Source organism: Octodon degus, unplaced genomic scaffold, assembly GCF_000260255.1.
Source record: "Octodon degus isolate 3935 unplaced genomic scaffold, OctDeg1.0 scaffold00111, whole genome shotgun sequence".
Classification (NCBI taxonomy): domain Eukaryota; kingdom Metazoa; phylum Chordata; class Mammalia; order Rodentia; family Octodontidae; genus Octodon; species Octodon degus.
Window position 1 is genome coordinate 2,582,779 of NW_004524687.1, and position 12,118 is coordinate 2,594,896.

A 12,118-nucleotide genomic window follows, 5' to 3' on the forward strand; every position below is an offset into this window, starting at 1 on the left:
CTTCGAGAGGCTTGGGGAGCCATGCCTCGACACTCACCACTGCTTGAGCATTGCTGAGCATCTCCCTCCAACACATTCACACACCATTTTGGAAGCCACACTGAACCATGGGCAGCTTCAGGAGCCTTGGAGCTGAGCTGAGCTCTGGTGGATTTTGGGAACTTTGAAAATGTCAAAACAAAGGAGCAAAAGGCAATCTCAGACCTCCAGCCCACCCAGAACAAGTCCAGGAGACAAAAGCATAGAAGAACTTGAAAGTCATACACCTGAAATAATTGAAATGATAGCAACTGAAGTAAAGAAACAACTCAAGCTATAGAAGGAATCAAATCATGAATAATCTCTCAGGTAAAAAAAGAAATGACAACAATTATGAAAGAATTACTCAGTGTATCTAAAGACATAGATAAAAAATAGAGGAACATAGAAAAATGATCGAAACATTGAACAATGTAGGAAAGAATTAGAATGCATGAAACAGATTCAAACAGATATCTGAAAATTAAGAATTCCATTAAAAGCTGGAAAAACCAGTTGAATAAAACTGAAGGTAGAAGACCTTGAAGACAGCATTACAGCTAGTGATAGCATGAGGAAAGATTTCTTAAAAATAATAGGTAATCAGGAAATAATAATTCAACAGCTGAAAGATAATACAAAGAAAAACAATATAAGACCGATAGGTATCAACAAAATAGCAGGAGTCAACACAAATGAGATAAAAGACTATTTGTAGAAGTAGTAGCAGAAAATTTCCCAAGCATGGGAAAAGAATCTGATTAGATACAGATATAGATATAGATATAGATATCTATTTAGTAATCTTGACAACTAATTTGAAGACAAAAATAAGCAATATAACAACCATTGTTGAATTCCTATAATTTTGTTTAGTGAAATTCTCTATCATTTCAATGTCACATTTTACAGTTTTTTAATTCTCTTAAAAAAAGGAAAAGAAAACCCTCATGAAGAACTAGATGTTACTTCTTTGAAATCATCTACAATCTCCCCACTCATTCTGATGGTGAAAGTGTCTTTAATTACAGGGGAAGTGAGAGGTTTGGGAAGAGGGTGAGCCTCTTAGCCTTTTTTGTATTGCTGGAACAGAGAACCTGAATCACATTTCTGGAGGCTGGGAATTCCAGGACTGATGGGGCTGTATTTAGTGAAGACCCACTTGCTTTGTCATCCCACTGGGCAGGCAGGAGGCAAAAGAGGGTGACAGAGACAGACAAAGGAGCCTGGATTAATTCTTTTTTCAGGAATGTGTTTCTGGCATAATTACTTCACTCTGTTATCCATTCCATGAGCACTCTGCCCTATGACTTAATCAGATCTTAAAAAGTTCTACCTCTTAACGCTGTTGCCCTAGGTATTTAGTTCCCAACATGTGGTTTTGGAGGACATGTTTACTCCATTAAAGCCAGTATCTTTTGTCTTTTTGAGATGGTTCACTTATTTCAAGAATCACTGTTCTTTTTTTTCTTTTGAAAAATGAATTGACAATACATTTAATGCAATGTATTTGTAATTAACCACTTATTTTTTCAGTTCTTATGAAGTTTCTGTGTTTTTTAAAATGTATTTAGTACAGGGTCTACAGTGTTTCACTACCTAGTAGCTCACTACCTCCAACACTACAGATTGGACTTGTAGTGATTCTCCTGTTTTCAGCCTTCCAAGCATTGGGATTGCAGGTGTGCGCCACCATGCCCAGTTTCTGTTGCTGTCTCAGCACACCCCAGGGCGGGGCTGGCATAGCACACCGGAAATCGAACCACGGTCCCTGTGTCTCCCTAAGCAAGTGCTTTAATCAGCTGAGCTATCTGGCTGGCCCCTAAAGTTTCTATTTTAAAATCTATCTTTCAAAAGTACTTACAAAACAGTTCCTTATTTTTTAAACTAAGGCATGGATATGTACTGAGAAACAGCAAAGACCACCTTTCTGTATCTCATTGTGAGTGAAATCTTATGCAGTAACAACTTTGAAAGAGGTGAGCTTTTTGTCTTCCAGGAGTGCTGAGGCCTGAAGCCTCATGTGCAGTTGTCAACTCTATGCTGGAGTGGGATACAAGCGGTGGGCATCCCCTCCTCACCTCTGGTGTCACCACCATCAGGATCAGACATGGCCCAGAACCTGAAAGACTTAGGGGGATGCCTGCCCGCTGGGCCTCAGGGTATGGGCACAGTGCTGAAGGTCCTGCTGGGGGCTGGCGTGGTGGCCTACAGCCTCCACGAGTCCCTGTTCACCATTGAAGGCTGCCATCGGGCTATCTTCTTTAACCAGATTGGTGGCATGCAGCAGGACACCATCCTGGCCGAGGGCCTGCCCATCAGGATCCCCTGGTTCCAGTACCCCATTATCTATGACATTCAGGCCAGAACCCAAAAAATCTCCTCCCCCACAGGCTCCAAAGCCCTGTAGATGGTGAGCATCTCCCTGCGTGTGTTGTCTCGGACCAATGCCCAGGAGCTCCCCAGCATGTACCAGCACCTAGGCCTTGACTATGAGAAGCAAGTATTGCCATCCATTGTCAATGAGGTGCTCAAGAGCGAGGTGGCCTAGTTCAGTGCCTTGCAGCTGATTACCAAGAGGGCCTAGGTGTCCCTGCTGATCTGCCACCATGAGCTGATAGAGAGAGCCAAGGACTTCAGTCTCATCCTGGATGATGTCGCCATCATGGAGCTGAGCTTCAGCCAGGAGTACATAGCTGCTGTGGAAGCCAAACAAGTGGCCCAGCAGGAGACCCAGCGGGCTCAGTTCTTGGCAGAAAAAGCGAAGCAGGAACAGCGGCAGAAGATGGTGCAGGCAGAGTGAGGCAGAGGCCACAAAGATGCTTGGAGAAGCACTGAACAAGGATCCTGGCTACATCAAGCTCTGAAAGATCTGGGAAGCACAAAACATCTCCAAGACAATCGCCACTTCACCAAATGGAATCTATCTCACAGCTGACAACCTCGTGCTGAACTTCCAGGATGAAAGTTTCACCCGGGGAAGCAACAGCCTCATCAAGGGTAAGAAATGAGCCTGGTCACCTAAAACTCTGCCTCAGCGAGGAAGTGGCTGTTTTGTCTCTGGATCTTGAGGGGCAATCTGTTCCACGTGGTGGTCCTTCTGCACCTGTTGCCTGGAGGCCATGTAAGACTGACCTTTGGGGAGGACTTCCTCCTGTGTCAGCCAGGAGGTTGGGACCTTGTGTGATTTCTCAGTGATTTCCTACAGTGTTGCATCCTCCCTCCAGGTGGGAGGAATAATCATCACTCCAGGAATTCTCAATAAACTTTTATTACTTAAGCTGAAAAAAAAAACAAAATAAAAATAAAAAAAAGAAAGAGATGAAAGAGGCATCTTAAGTTCTTTCTCTGAAATCACAGTAAGGAGAGTTAAAGAAGGCTGGGGATGTAGCTCAGTGGGAAAGCATGGATGTATGATGTGTGAAATCCTTGGTTCAATCCCCAGTATGTGTGCATATGTACCTGCGTGCGCACACACAGACACACTCCTATGTAGTCAGAGACTGCCCCAGGAATTGATCTGAATTGTTGCATTTCCTTGAGAAAAATTACATGCTTCTTGAGCTTCTCAGCTTCTGATTTGGGTAGATTTCAATTTTAAAATCTCTATCACCCATTCTCTTTCTCATTTTCCTATAATTCCCAGAATATTTAACATAAGGGCTGACCAGATAGTTCAGCAGATTAAAGTGCCTGCTTAGGCAGACACAGGGACTGGGGTTTGATCCCCTGTGTGCTGTGCTTTCTCACCCTGGGGGGGGGCACGCTGAGGCGGTGAATGAGACTGGGCATGGTGGTGTGCACCTGTGATCCTAACACTTGGGAGGCTGAAAACAGGAGGATCACTGCAAGCCCAATCTGTGTAGTGAGACCCTATAGACCCTGTACTAAAAACATTAAAAAAAAAAAAGAGTGGCAAGAATCTTGAATGTAGACAAAGACAACATTCATAAACACCATCTTCTGTGTACAAATTCAGAAATCACTTAGATGTTGCAGTATTTATAAATGGCTATAAAAAACAATTTTCTAACAAAGAGCCACCATCAGTCTGTACGCTGTTATATTTAAACATTGGTTTCCATAGACTGTATGTACATGAGGGGCTCCTTCATGTGTGGTCGTATAGGTTGTACTCTGCACAAGAGGACACATCCAAGGAAGTGTAACGTTATAGACGTTAAGGATTTAGTACTCATAATAATACTAAAAAAACTTTCCAGAAGGTGGCAGTAAAGTATCCTATTTTATTAAAAGATCAAAATATTATGACAATTTTCCACAGATGGGGATTATAGTGTTGTAACGGATGAGTATCTTTTATTGATTTATACAAGAACATAAATTAGGCTGTCCCTGGGTTAGGGCCCATTCTGCCTTTCAAAATGACAGAATTTTACTTAGTCTTTCTTAATGTAATATTAATATACTCTATGTGTTATATAGTCTCTTAGTCAGTACAAGCTGGCTGATTTGTAAGCAACAGATGCTTGCTTCTCACAGTATCAAAGGCTGGAAGTCCAGTGTTCAGAACTGGCAGTGTCTGTTGGGGGCAGGTTCCTGATCCATAGACAGCCATCTTCTTCCACATGGCAGGGAATTGTTAGGGGTCTTTCCTGGGCCTCTTTTATAAGGACATTCATTAATCCCACTGAAGAAGTCCCTGCCAGCCTTCAAACTAACCACACTCTTAAAATAATATCACATGATCTGTGCAGGTGTTTGCTCCTTCATGCCTAGAGGCAAAGAGGCTGAAACAGGCCCTCAGAGGATTGAGGTTTAGTAGAAGAACTAGTGTTCTGCCCAAGAAATTTAAAGAGCAAGAGGACTGGAGCCCTGAACAACTGCTTGGTCAGCAAAGCCAGCAGATTACTGTTATGCTGGCATTGGCCAAAACTCAGAATTTTTTCTTATGAGCACAGATATGGACCACTCTGGAGACCACTGTGGTGATTTGACACCAAAAGAAGCACATCAGTCAGGCTAGTATACTTCCATAAGGAGAGACATGTTTTTTTGTTTGTTTGTTTGGTTGGTTGGTTGGGTTTTTTTTTAGCAGTGCTGGGGGTTGAACCCAGAGTCACTTTGAATCCAGAACTTTTTGTTTTTTCACTTACGAAGAGGGTCTTGCTATGTTGTCTAGGGTGGGCTCAAATTTGTGGGCCTCTGGTCTCAGCCTCCCAGAGTGCTGAAATTATATATACACTCTGCTAGGCTTGGCTTTTTTTTTTTTTTTTTTTTTTTTTCAGAACCGGGGATTGAACTCAGGCCCTTGTGCTTGCCAGGGAAGTGCTTATTCTACTGAGCCATCTCCCCCGCCCCAGGCTTGGTTTTTAAACTAAAACTTTTATCATTATGAGAAACAGATAAAAAGCTTGAAATTCTTAAAATAACATATCTCATGTCTAACTTTTATCTGATATAAACAATTACTTTTTTCTAATCACTTAAAAATACTATGATGCATTAAAATGGTAGAATATTTTGCCAATGCAATCTTTTCATTCCTATCACTCTTAAGGCAACTATTGTTTCTAAAATAGTTTCATTCTTTTCATTTAAACTTTTTAAACAAAAATAAGCCCTGCAAATCAAGTTTTTGTCCTTTATTTTGAATTTTATTTTATCTTAACTTGTTTTGTATGTAATCTTGCTTTTTTCTGCCTCTCAAATTTCTGTTCTATATACTACTTTTAGTTTGTTGGTTTGATTTTGTATTATGTTGGGTAAGATGCAGTACATCAGTTTAATACTTAGAAGTTCAAGTCCATGCTCTGGTCTACACAGAATTAATACCAAGCTGAGAAGGTAAATATAGTAGGAAAATGATGTGTTCCTTCCCTTGCTTTCAGAAGTATGCAAAAGAAAGCTTTCAGAGCATCATTAGTTTAATAAATAAACCTGTTACATGCTTAGTAAGGGAAAATGAAGCATGGGGCCTTAACTTTACTATTTAGTTGATGGCTAAACATTAAGTGTGTCTTAATGTAATGGCTTATTCAACCCAGAGCCCAGGCCTGGTGTGTGAGTGGGGCTGCCCAGGGCATGCCAGATCCTCATTCCAGGCAGGACTGGCTTGTGAGTGGGAATGCCCAGGGCCCACGGGGTCCTCATTCCACCCACAGCCCAGGCCCTGCGTGTGAGTGGAACTTCCTCCATCAGACAGGCCAGGTGTGGAACCCTGGGGCAGAACTCCCTGCAGAGAGACTAGAGGCAAGACTTACCCAGCTGATCCAGGAGCAGAACATCTTGCCAGAGTGGCACAGAGGCTTTGCCTCCAAGGCTGCAGCAGGAAGAAGTGGAGCACAGCAGCCAGACCCAAGCCACACCCACCTGGATGAGTTTGAACTTGGTAGATCTAGACCTGGTGCTAAGGTAATAATTCTATCTAAGCTCTACACCAAAGGTCAGAAGACAGTGCTATACAAAATGACAAAGAGAAAGAGCAAAATGCATTCTCGGGCCCTGAACCCACCCAGAACAAATGCGGGAGACAACAGCATAGAAGAAATTGTAAACACACACCTGAAATCTCCAAAATAATAGTGTTGGAAGTAAAGAAACAACTGCAGAAACGTATAGAGGAAATCAGATTAGAAATAATTTCTGAAATAAAAAAGGAAATGATAAGTGTAATGAAAGTAGTACTACGTGCTTCTAAAGAAGACACTGATAAAAAAAATAGAGGAAAATAGAAAAATGATAGAATCCTTGAAGGAGCAATAGAAGAAAGAAATAGGATGCATGAAGCAGATTCAAAGTGCTATACAGGAAATTAAAACCTCAATCACAAGCTGGCAAAACTGTTTGAATGAAAGTGAAAATAGACTTTCAGACCTTAGATGTACCATTGTTGCAAATGAAAAGGTAAGAAAAGATCTCTTAAAAACAACTAAGATTCAAGAAAAAGTATTTCAACATTTGCATTACATTCAAAGATGAACCATGTAAAACTAATAGGCATCAATGAGAAAGGAGTCAATACAAATGAAATATAAAGAATATGGACAGAAGTAATAGCAGAAAACTTCCCAAATATGGGGAAATGATCTGACAGTCAGGTAACCGAAGCATATAGAACTCCAAATAACATCAACCCAATCAAAACCATACATAATCAAGATCCCAGAAATTCAGCGCAGGAACAGTGTGCTAAAGAAAAGAAACAGATCACATTTAAAGGAAAGCCCATCAGAATAATGGCAGATTTCTCTTCACAAACCATCAAGTCAAGAAGAGCATGGAGCAAAGTACTATAAGTCTGACAAGAAAAAAAATTCCAACACAGACTAATATACCCTGCAAAACTCTTTCAAGTATAATGGAGAAGTGAAATAATTCCATGACAAAGAACAACTTAAGAATTTCATGATAACCAAGCCAACCCTACACAGACTACTAAAAGATATTCTAGAGAGGGATCAAAATGAGCACAACTCCATGAATGAGAATGGAAAGAATCCACCAAATAGGGCAAATAATTAAACACAGGAGAAAAAGAGGTATACAAAATCAGTCTTTCAGTTATTCTTTTGTATAGAGCAGCAAAATATTTCCATCAGCATACCCTACAAATGTACTTCTTCTGCACCCTATGGGGCATGATTCTATCTATGGGGCATGTCAAGGAAATAGCAGTAGCTCAGTCCCACAAGTGACACCTAGCCATCAGTAAACATCATGGACACTGTCTATGTCCACAACATACTAAAACTTTGAGCGATATCCTATCCCAAACTGTTAGAAGTGCTGGTCATATATTTGCCATTCCAGGATTTGTGATATGTTTTATTCTTAGTAATTTTTTACTGTCATGAAAACTTTTTCTTAAATGAATTGTTTTGAAATATATAATTTTTAATTAATTAATATTTAATTAATTTTCTGACTATTGTTTAATCTTAATTTTTGTTTTAAGATTTATACTGTATCTTTGATTTATAATCTACTTATAAGACATGGTATGATATTTTCTCCTAGTATTAGAAACTTTAAGAAGTATATTTCCATTTTCCATTAAAAAAAAGAATCGACAGCAATATCTGATATACATAAGATGAAAATGTTTAATTAGTATATAAAAATTTCATCAAACCCATAAAAAAGAAATTAATGAAATGGCTTGTACAATTAAAGAAGAACTAAGTAAATGAATGACTCAGTGAACCTGAGGGCTGCACCATAAAGTGGTGAAAATAAGGACATGAGGGGCTCAGGTGGAAGAGCAGCCATCATGGGGAAAGTAGTAGAAACTGCAGAAAGGAAGTGGGCCTGGGCTACTTCAGAGGAGAGAAAGTTTCAGATAATTTGTGGTGAAGAGAGCACAGGATCTGGAAAGGTTATAGGTCTGTAGGGTGATTTGATTATTCAGACCTTCACTTTCTAAAAAGAGGCCTCCACTATAAATATGGAGGGGAAGATGGGTTGAAAGGAGGAGATGGGATTAGGAAAAAGAGAGGAATCAAAATGCATCACGTACAGGTACAAATTCCCTATGATGAGTATAATCACTATGGATATCTAAAATGTACCAATAAGCTTAATTTAAAAAAGAGGCCTCTCTCAGCCATTTATTCAAAAAGCCATTTCCTTCACCCCAATCATTCTCAATACCCTTACCCTGCTTTATTGCCTACCTAGCATTTATTGTGACCTCAATTTTATGTTTTTTATACCTTTTGCTACTTATTTGTCTCCCTATTCAGTTCCTGTATCTTTTGTAAAAATACAAGCTCCATGAGGCTAGGGGGTGTGTCTCTGTCTTGGTTTACCACTTTGTCCCCTATGTCTAGACCTGAGATACCTACTACAGTAGCCATTAGCTATTTAAATTAGAATTAACTAAAATAGAATAAAAAGTGATTTCCGCAGCTATTTCAGCTCTATCATAAGTTCCAATAGCCACATGTGGCTGGTGGCAACCATATTGGAAATTATGTCAGTCAGCTTTCCACCACTATTAAAAAATTCTTGATACAGGGCCGGCCAGATAGCTCAGTGGCTTAAAGTGCTTTCTTAGGCAGACCATAGGGGCCAGGGTTTTGATCCCCAGTGTGCCATGCTGGCCCTGCCCCTGGGGCACACTGAGAGGTGACTGAGACTGGGTGTGGTGGCACATGCCTGTAATCCCAGCACTTTGGAGGCTGATAACAGAAGGATCACTATGAGTCCAATCTGTGTAGTTAGACCCTGTAGACCCTATAGACCATGTCCTAAATAAATAAATTTTAAAAAGTCCTGATACAAACAACTCAAAGGGAAGACCATTTCCATCATAGCAATGTTATCTTGGGCAGCACTGATTTAGAATAATGACTAGTGCTCTTTCCAGCCGGCGCCGAGCGATGGGCATCTCTCGGGACAATTGGCACAAGCACCGCAAGACCAGGGGCAAAAGAAAGCCCTATCACAAGAAGCGGAAGTATGAGTTGGGGCGCCCTGCTGCCAACACTAAGATTGGCACCCGCCGCATACACACAGTCCGAGTTCGAGGAGGCAACAAGAAGTACCGAGCCCTGCGGCTAGATGTGGGAAACTTCTCCTGGGGCTCTGAGTGTTGTACTCGAAAAACAAGGATCATTGATGTTTACAATGCATCCAATAACGAGCTGGTCCGCACCAAGACCTTGGTGAAGAACTGCATTGTGCTCATTGAAAGCATGTCGTACCGACAGTGGTACAAATCCCACTATGCACTGCCCCTGGGCCGAAAAAAGGGGGCCAAGCTGGCTCCTGAGGAGGAGGAGATTTTAAACAAAAAATGATCAAAGAAAATTCAAAAGAAGTATGATGAAAGGAAAAAGAACGCCAAGATCAGCAGTCTTCTGGAGGAGCAGTTCCAGCAGGGCAAGCTTCTTGCCTGTATTGCATCAAGACCAGGCCAGTGTGGCCGAGCAGATGGCTATGTGCTAGACGGCAAAGAGCTGGAGTTCTATCTGAGGAAAATCAAGGCCCAGAAAGGCAAATAAACCTTCCCTCCTGGTTTAACTCATGTAATAAAGGTGTTTATTGTTCTATGTGCATGTTGAAAAAAAAAAAAAGAATAATGACTAGTACCTAGGATATACCCAACAAATATTTAATGGATGAGTGTTAAATAAATGAAAGCTGTTGAATCTACCTTTTAAAACTTCCTGTTTTCTGTAACGTGAGGAAAATAACAAATATTGTGAGGATTTACTGAAGTAATGAGAAATGCTTCATACACAAATAATGACTTTGATTTTTTTTATTATCATAATTCAAGCTTCACCGGGCTTCACAAATTTATGCATAGAAATGTGATCATATAAATAGGAAGGACTCAGACTTCACTGACTCTTGCCCTGACCCGCACAGCACATGTCACTTTCTTGAGACTCTTCCTTGACACTGCCACTTGGAGACTCCTTATAGGCACTTCTACCAGTGACTAACTTGGCATTGATGGTTATCAGGCCACCTGTGTGTCTTCAAAAATATTCAGATTCACAATTTGAAAAAAGAAATCAGAAGGTCAGAATCCAACAAACACCCAAGTGTTTATGACCCCCCAGAAGCCTTTGGCTGTTTATCTAGTCTTCATGTTGCCTTATACCAACTCAGAGTGTTCTTTCCCAGTGTTGCCATGTGCGCAGGTCCGCTCCCTATAGACTTCCTCAGGAGCACTTTCTGTCAGTGTGTAGCGGCAGCTACTCCCATCAATACTCTGGCCAGATGAAAGCTCTTGAGACTGAGTTCTTCCATTAATAGAGGTTATTGTCTTTACTGACCATCACTCTCCAGATACGTGGGAGACAATTTTTGGTGGAAAGGGTTTATTCAAAGCTAGTGCTAAAGGAGTCTAAGAGTCATTTATCTATTTTTTCTATTTTAAAAAAGTATTTAGGATAGGGTTTACAGGGTCTACAGGATCTCAATACACAGATCAGACTCATAGTGATCCTCCTGTTTTCAGCCTCCCAAGAGCTTGGATTACAGGCATGTGCCACCACACCCAGTTTAAGAGTCCTTTATCTTAAGTCTCGGTCATCCTATGCCCATCTGTGCAAGGGCTTGTATTGTGAGCACAGTGAAGAAGGGTACAAGAAAATAGTCCAGGAAATTCATGCACTGTTTGATCCTGGTCAATGTGAATGCAAAAGCAGAACAAAACAAAACAAAAAAAAAAAACAGAACAAAGTCAATAAAAATACCTTTCCCAAACTTCAACTTTTATAAACCAATATTCACATTTTCTTTTCAAATGGATGTACTACTTGCCTGACAGATGTATTACTTTTGTCTATCCATCTGAGCTAAGGAGGGGATAGAGTGGCCATTTCAGCTCTCAGTATGGGGAAGTTGGAGTAGCAGCCTACCCTTTAAAAATAAATCCTAATTTTTAAAGATCCAGCTTAACCTCCTGGATATATTTCATGCCCACTTCATGCCATCACACAAGCTTCCTTGGCCCTCACTTTTTCCTGGCAAAGTTATTTACAACAGAAGATATTTTCAGGCTACATATACAGTCAGTTCACTAGACCCAGCCTAACCAAAGGGCTACAGTAATAGCTCATCTCCAACTCAGCAAGGCCTTTATCTTGCCAGCTTAGGGTACAAAACAGACAGCTGTCGATTCAATTTTTCAAATCTTCACCTTGGATTTCACTCTCAAGCATGCAGGTTGGCAAGGCTATAGCCAGGTGAGTTGAATGTCCTCACTGTGACTATCTGAAGGTGGGGAGGCAGCCTGCACCTGGGGTCCAGTTCTTCACTTGCTACAAGGATCTAATTCTTTGACCTGGTCTTTTTTTGCATGGCTTTACATTCTTTAGGCTGGAGAGCTGGACTGAAGTCAACACTTCCTTTTCTCTTCAAGCACTTACTTATTAAAGAGATTTGTAGCTATCTTTCTTTTCAAGAATCTCAGGCTTTGAGGTCTTCTGGACTTATTCTAGTTTTCCACCATTAGTAGGATTTTAGGGTTGTTTTAGTATATAAAAAAGATCATTCGGGAGCTTTATTTTTTATGTAATATTATGATTCAATTTATTAAAGTTATAATAACAACATCCTTAGATTTTGAAGTTATGAAATAAGGTAGGGGCAAAACCATACATTTATATATATATATACA

General features: G+C 40.5%; 2 pseudogenes; both read left to right on the forward strand.

Moving 5' to 3' along the window:
* Window positions 1-2,128: 2,128 nt before the first annotated feature.
* LOC101564237 lies at window positions 2,129-3,064 on the forward strand (annotated as a pseudogene).
* Window positions 3,065-9,362: 6,298 nt separating this feature from the next.
* Window positions 9,363-9,986, forward strand: LOC101564636 (annotated as a pseudogene).
* The last annotated feature ends 2,132 nt before the right edge of the window (window positions 9,987-12,118 follow it).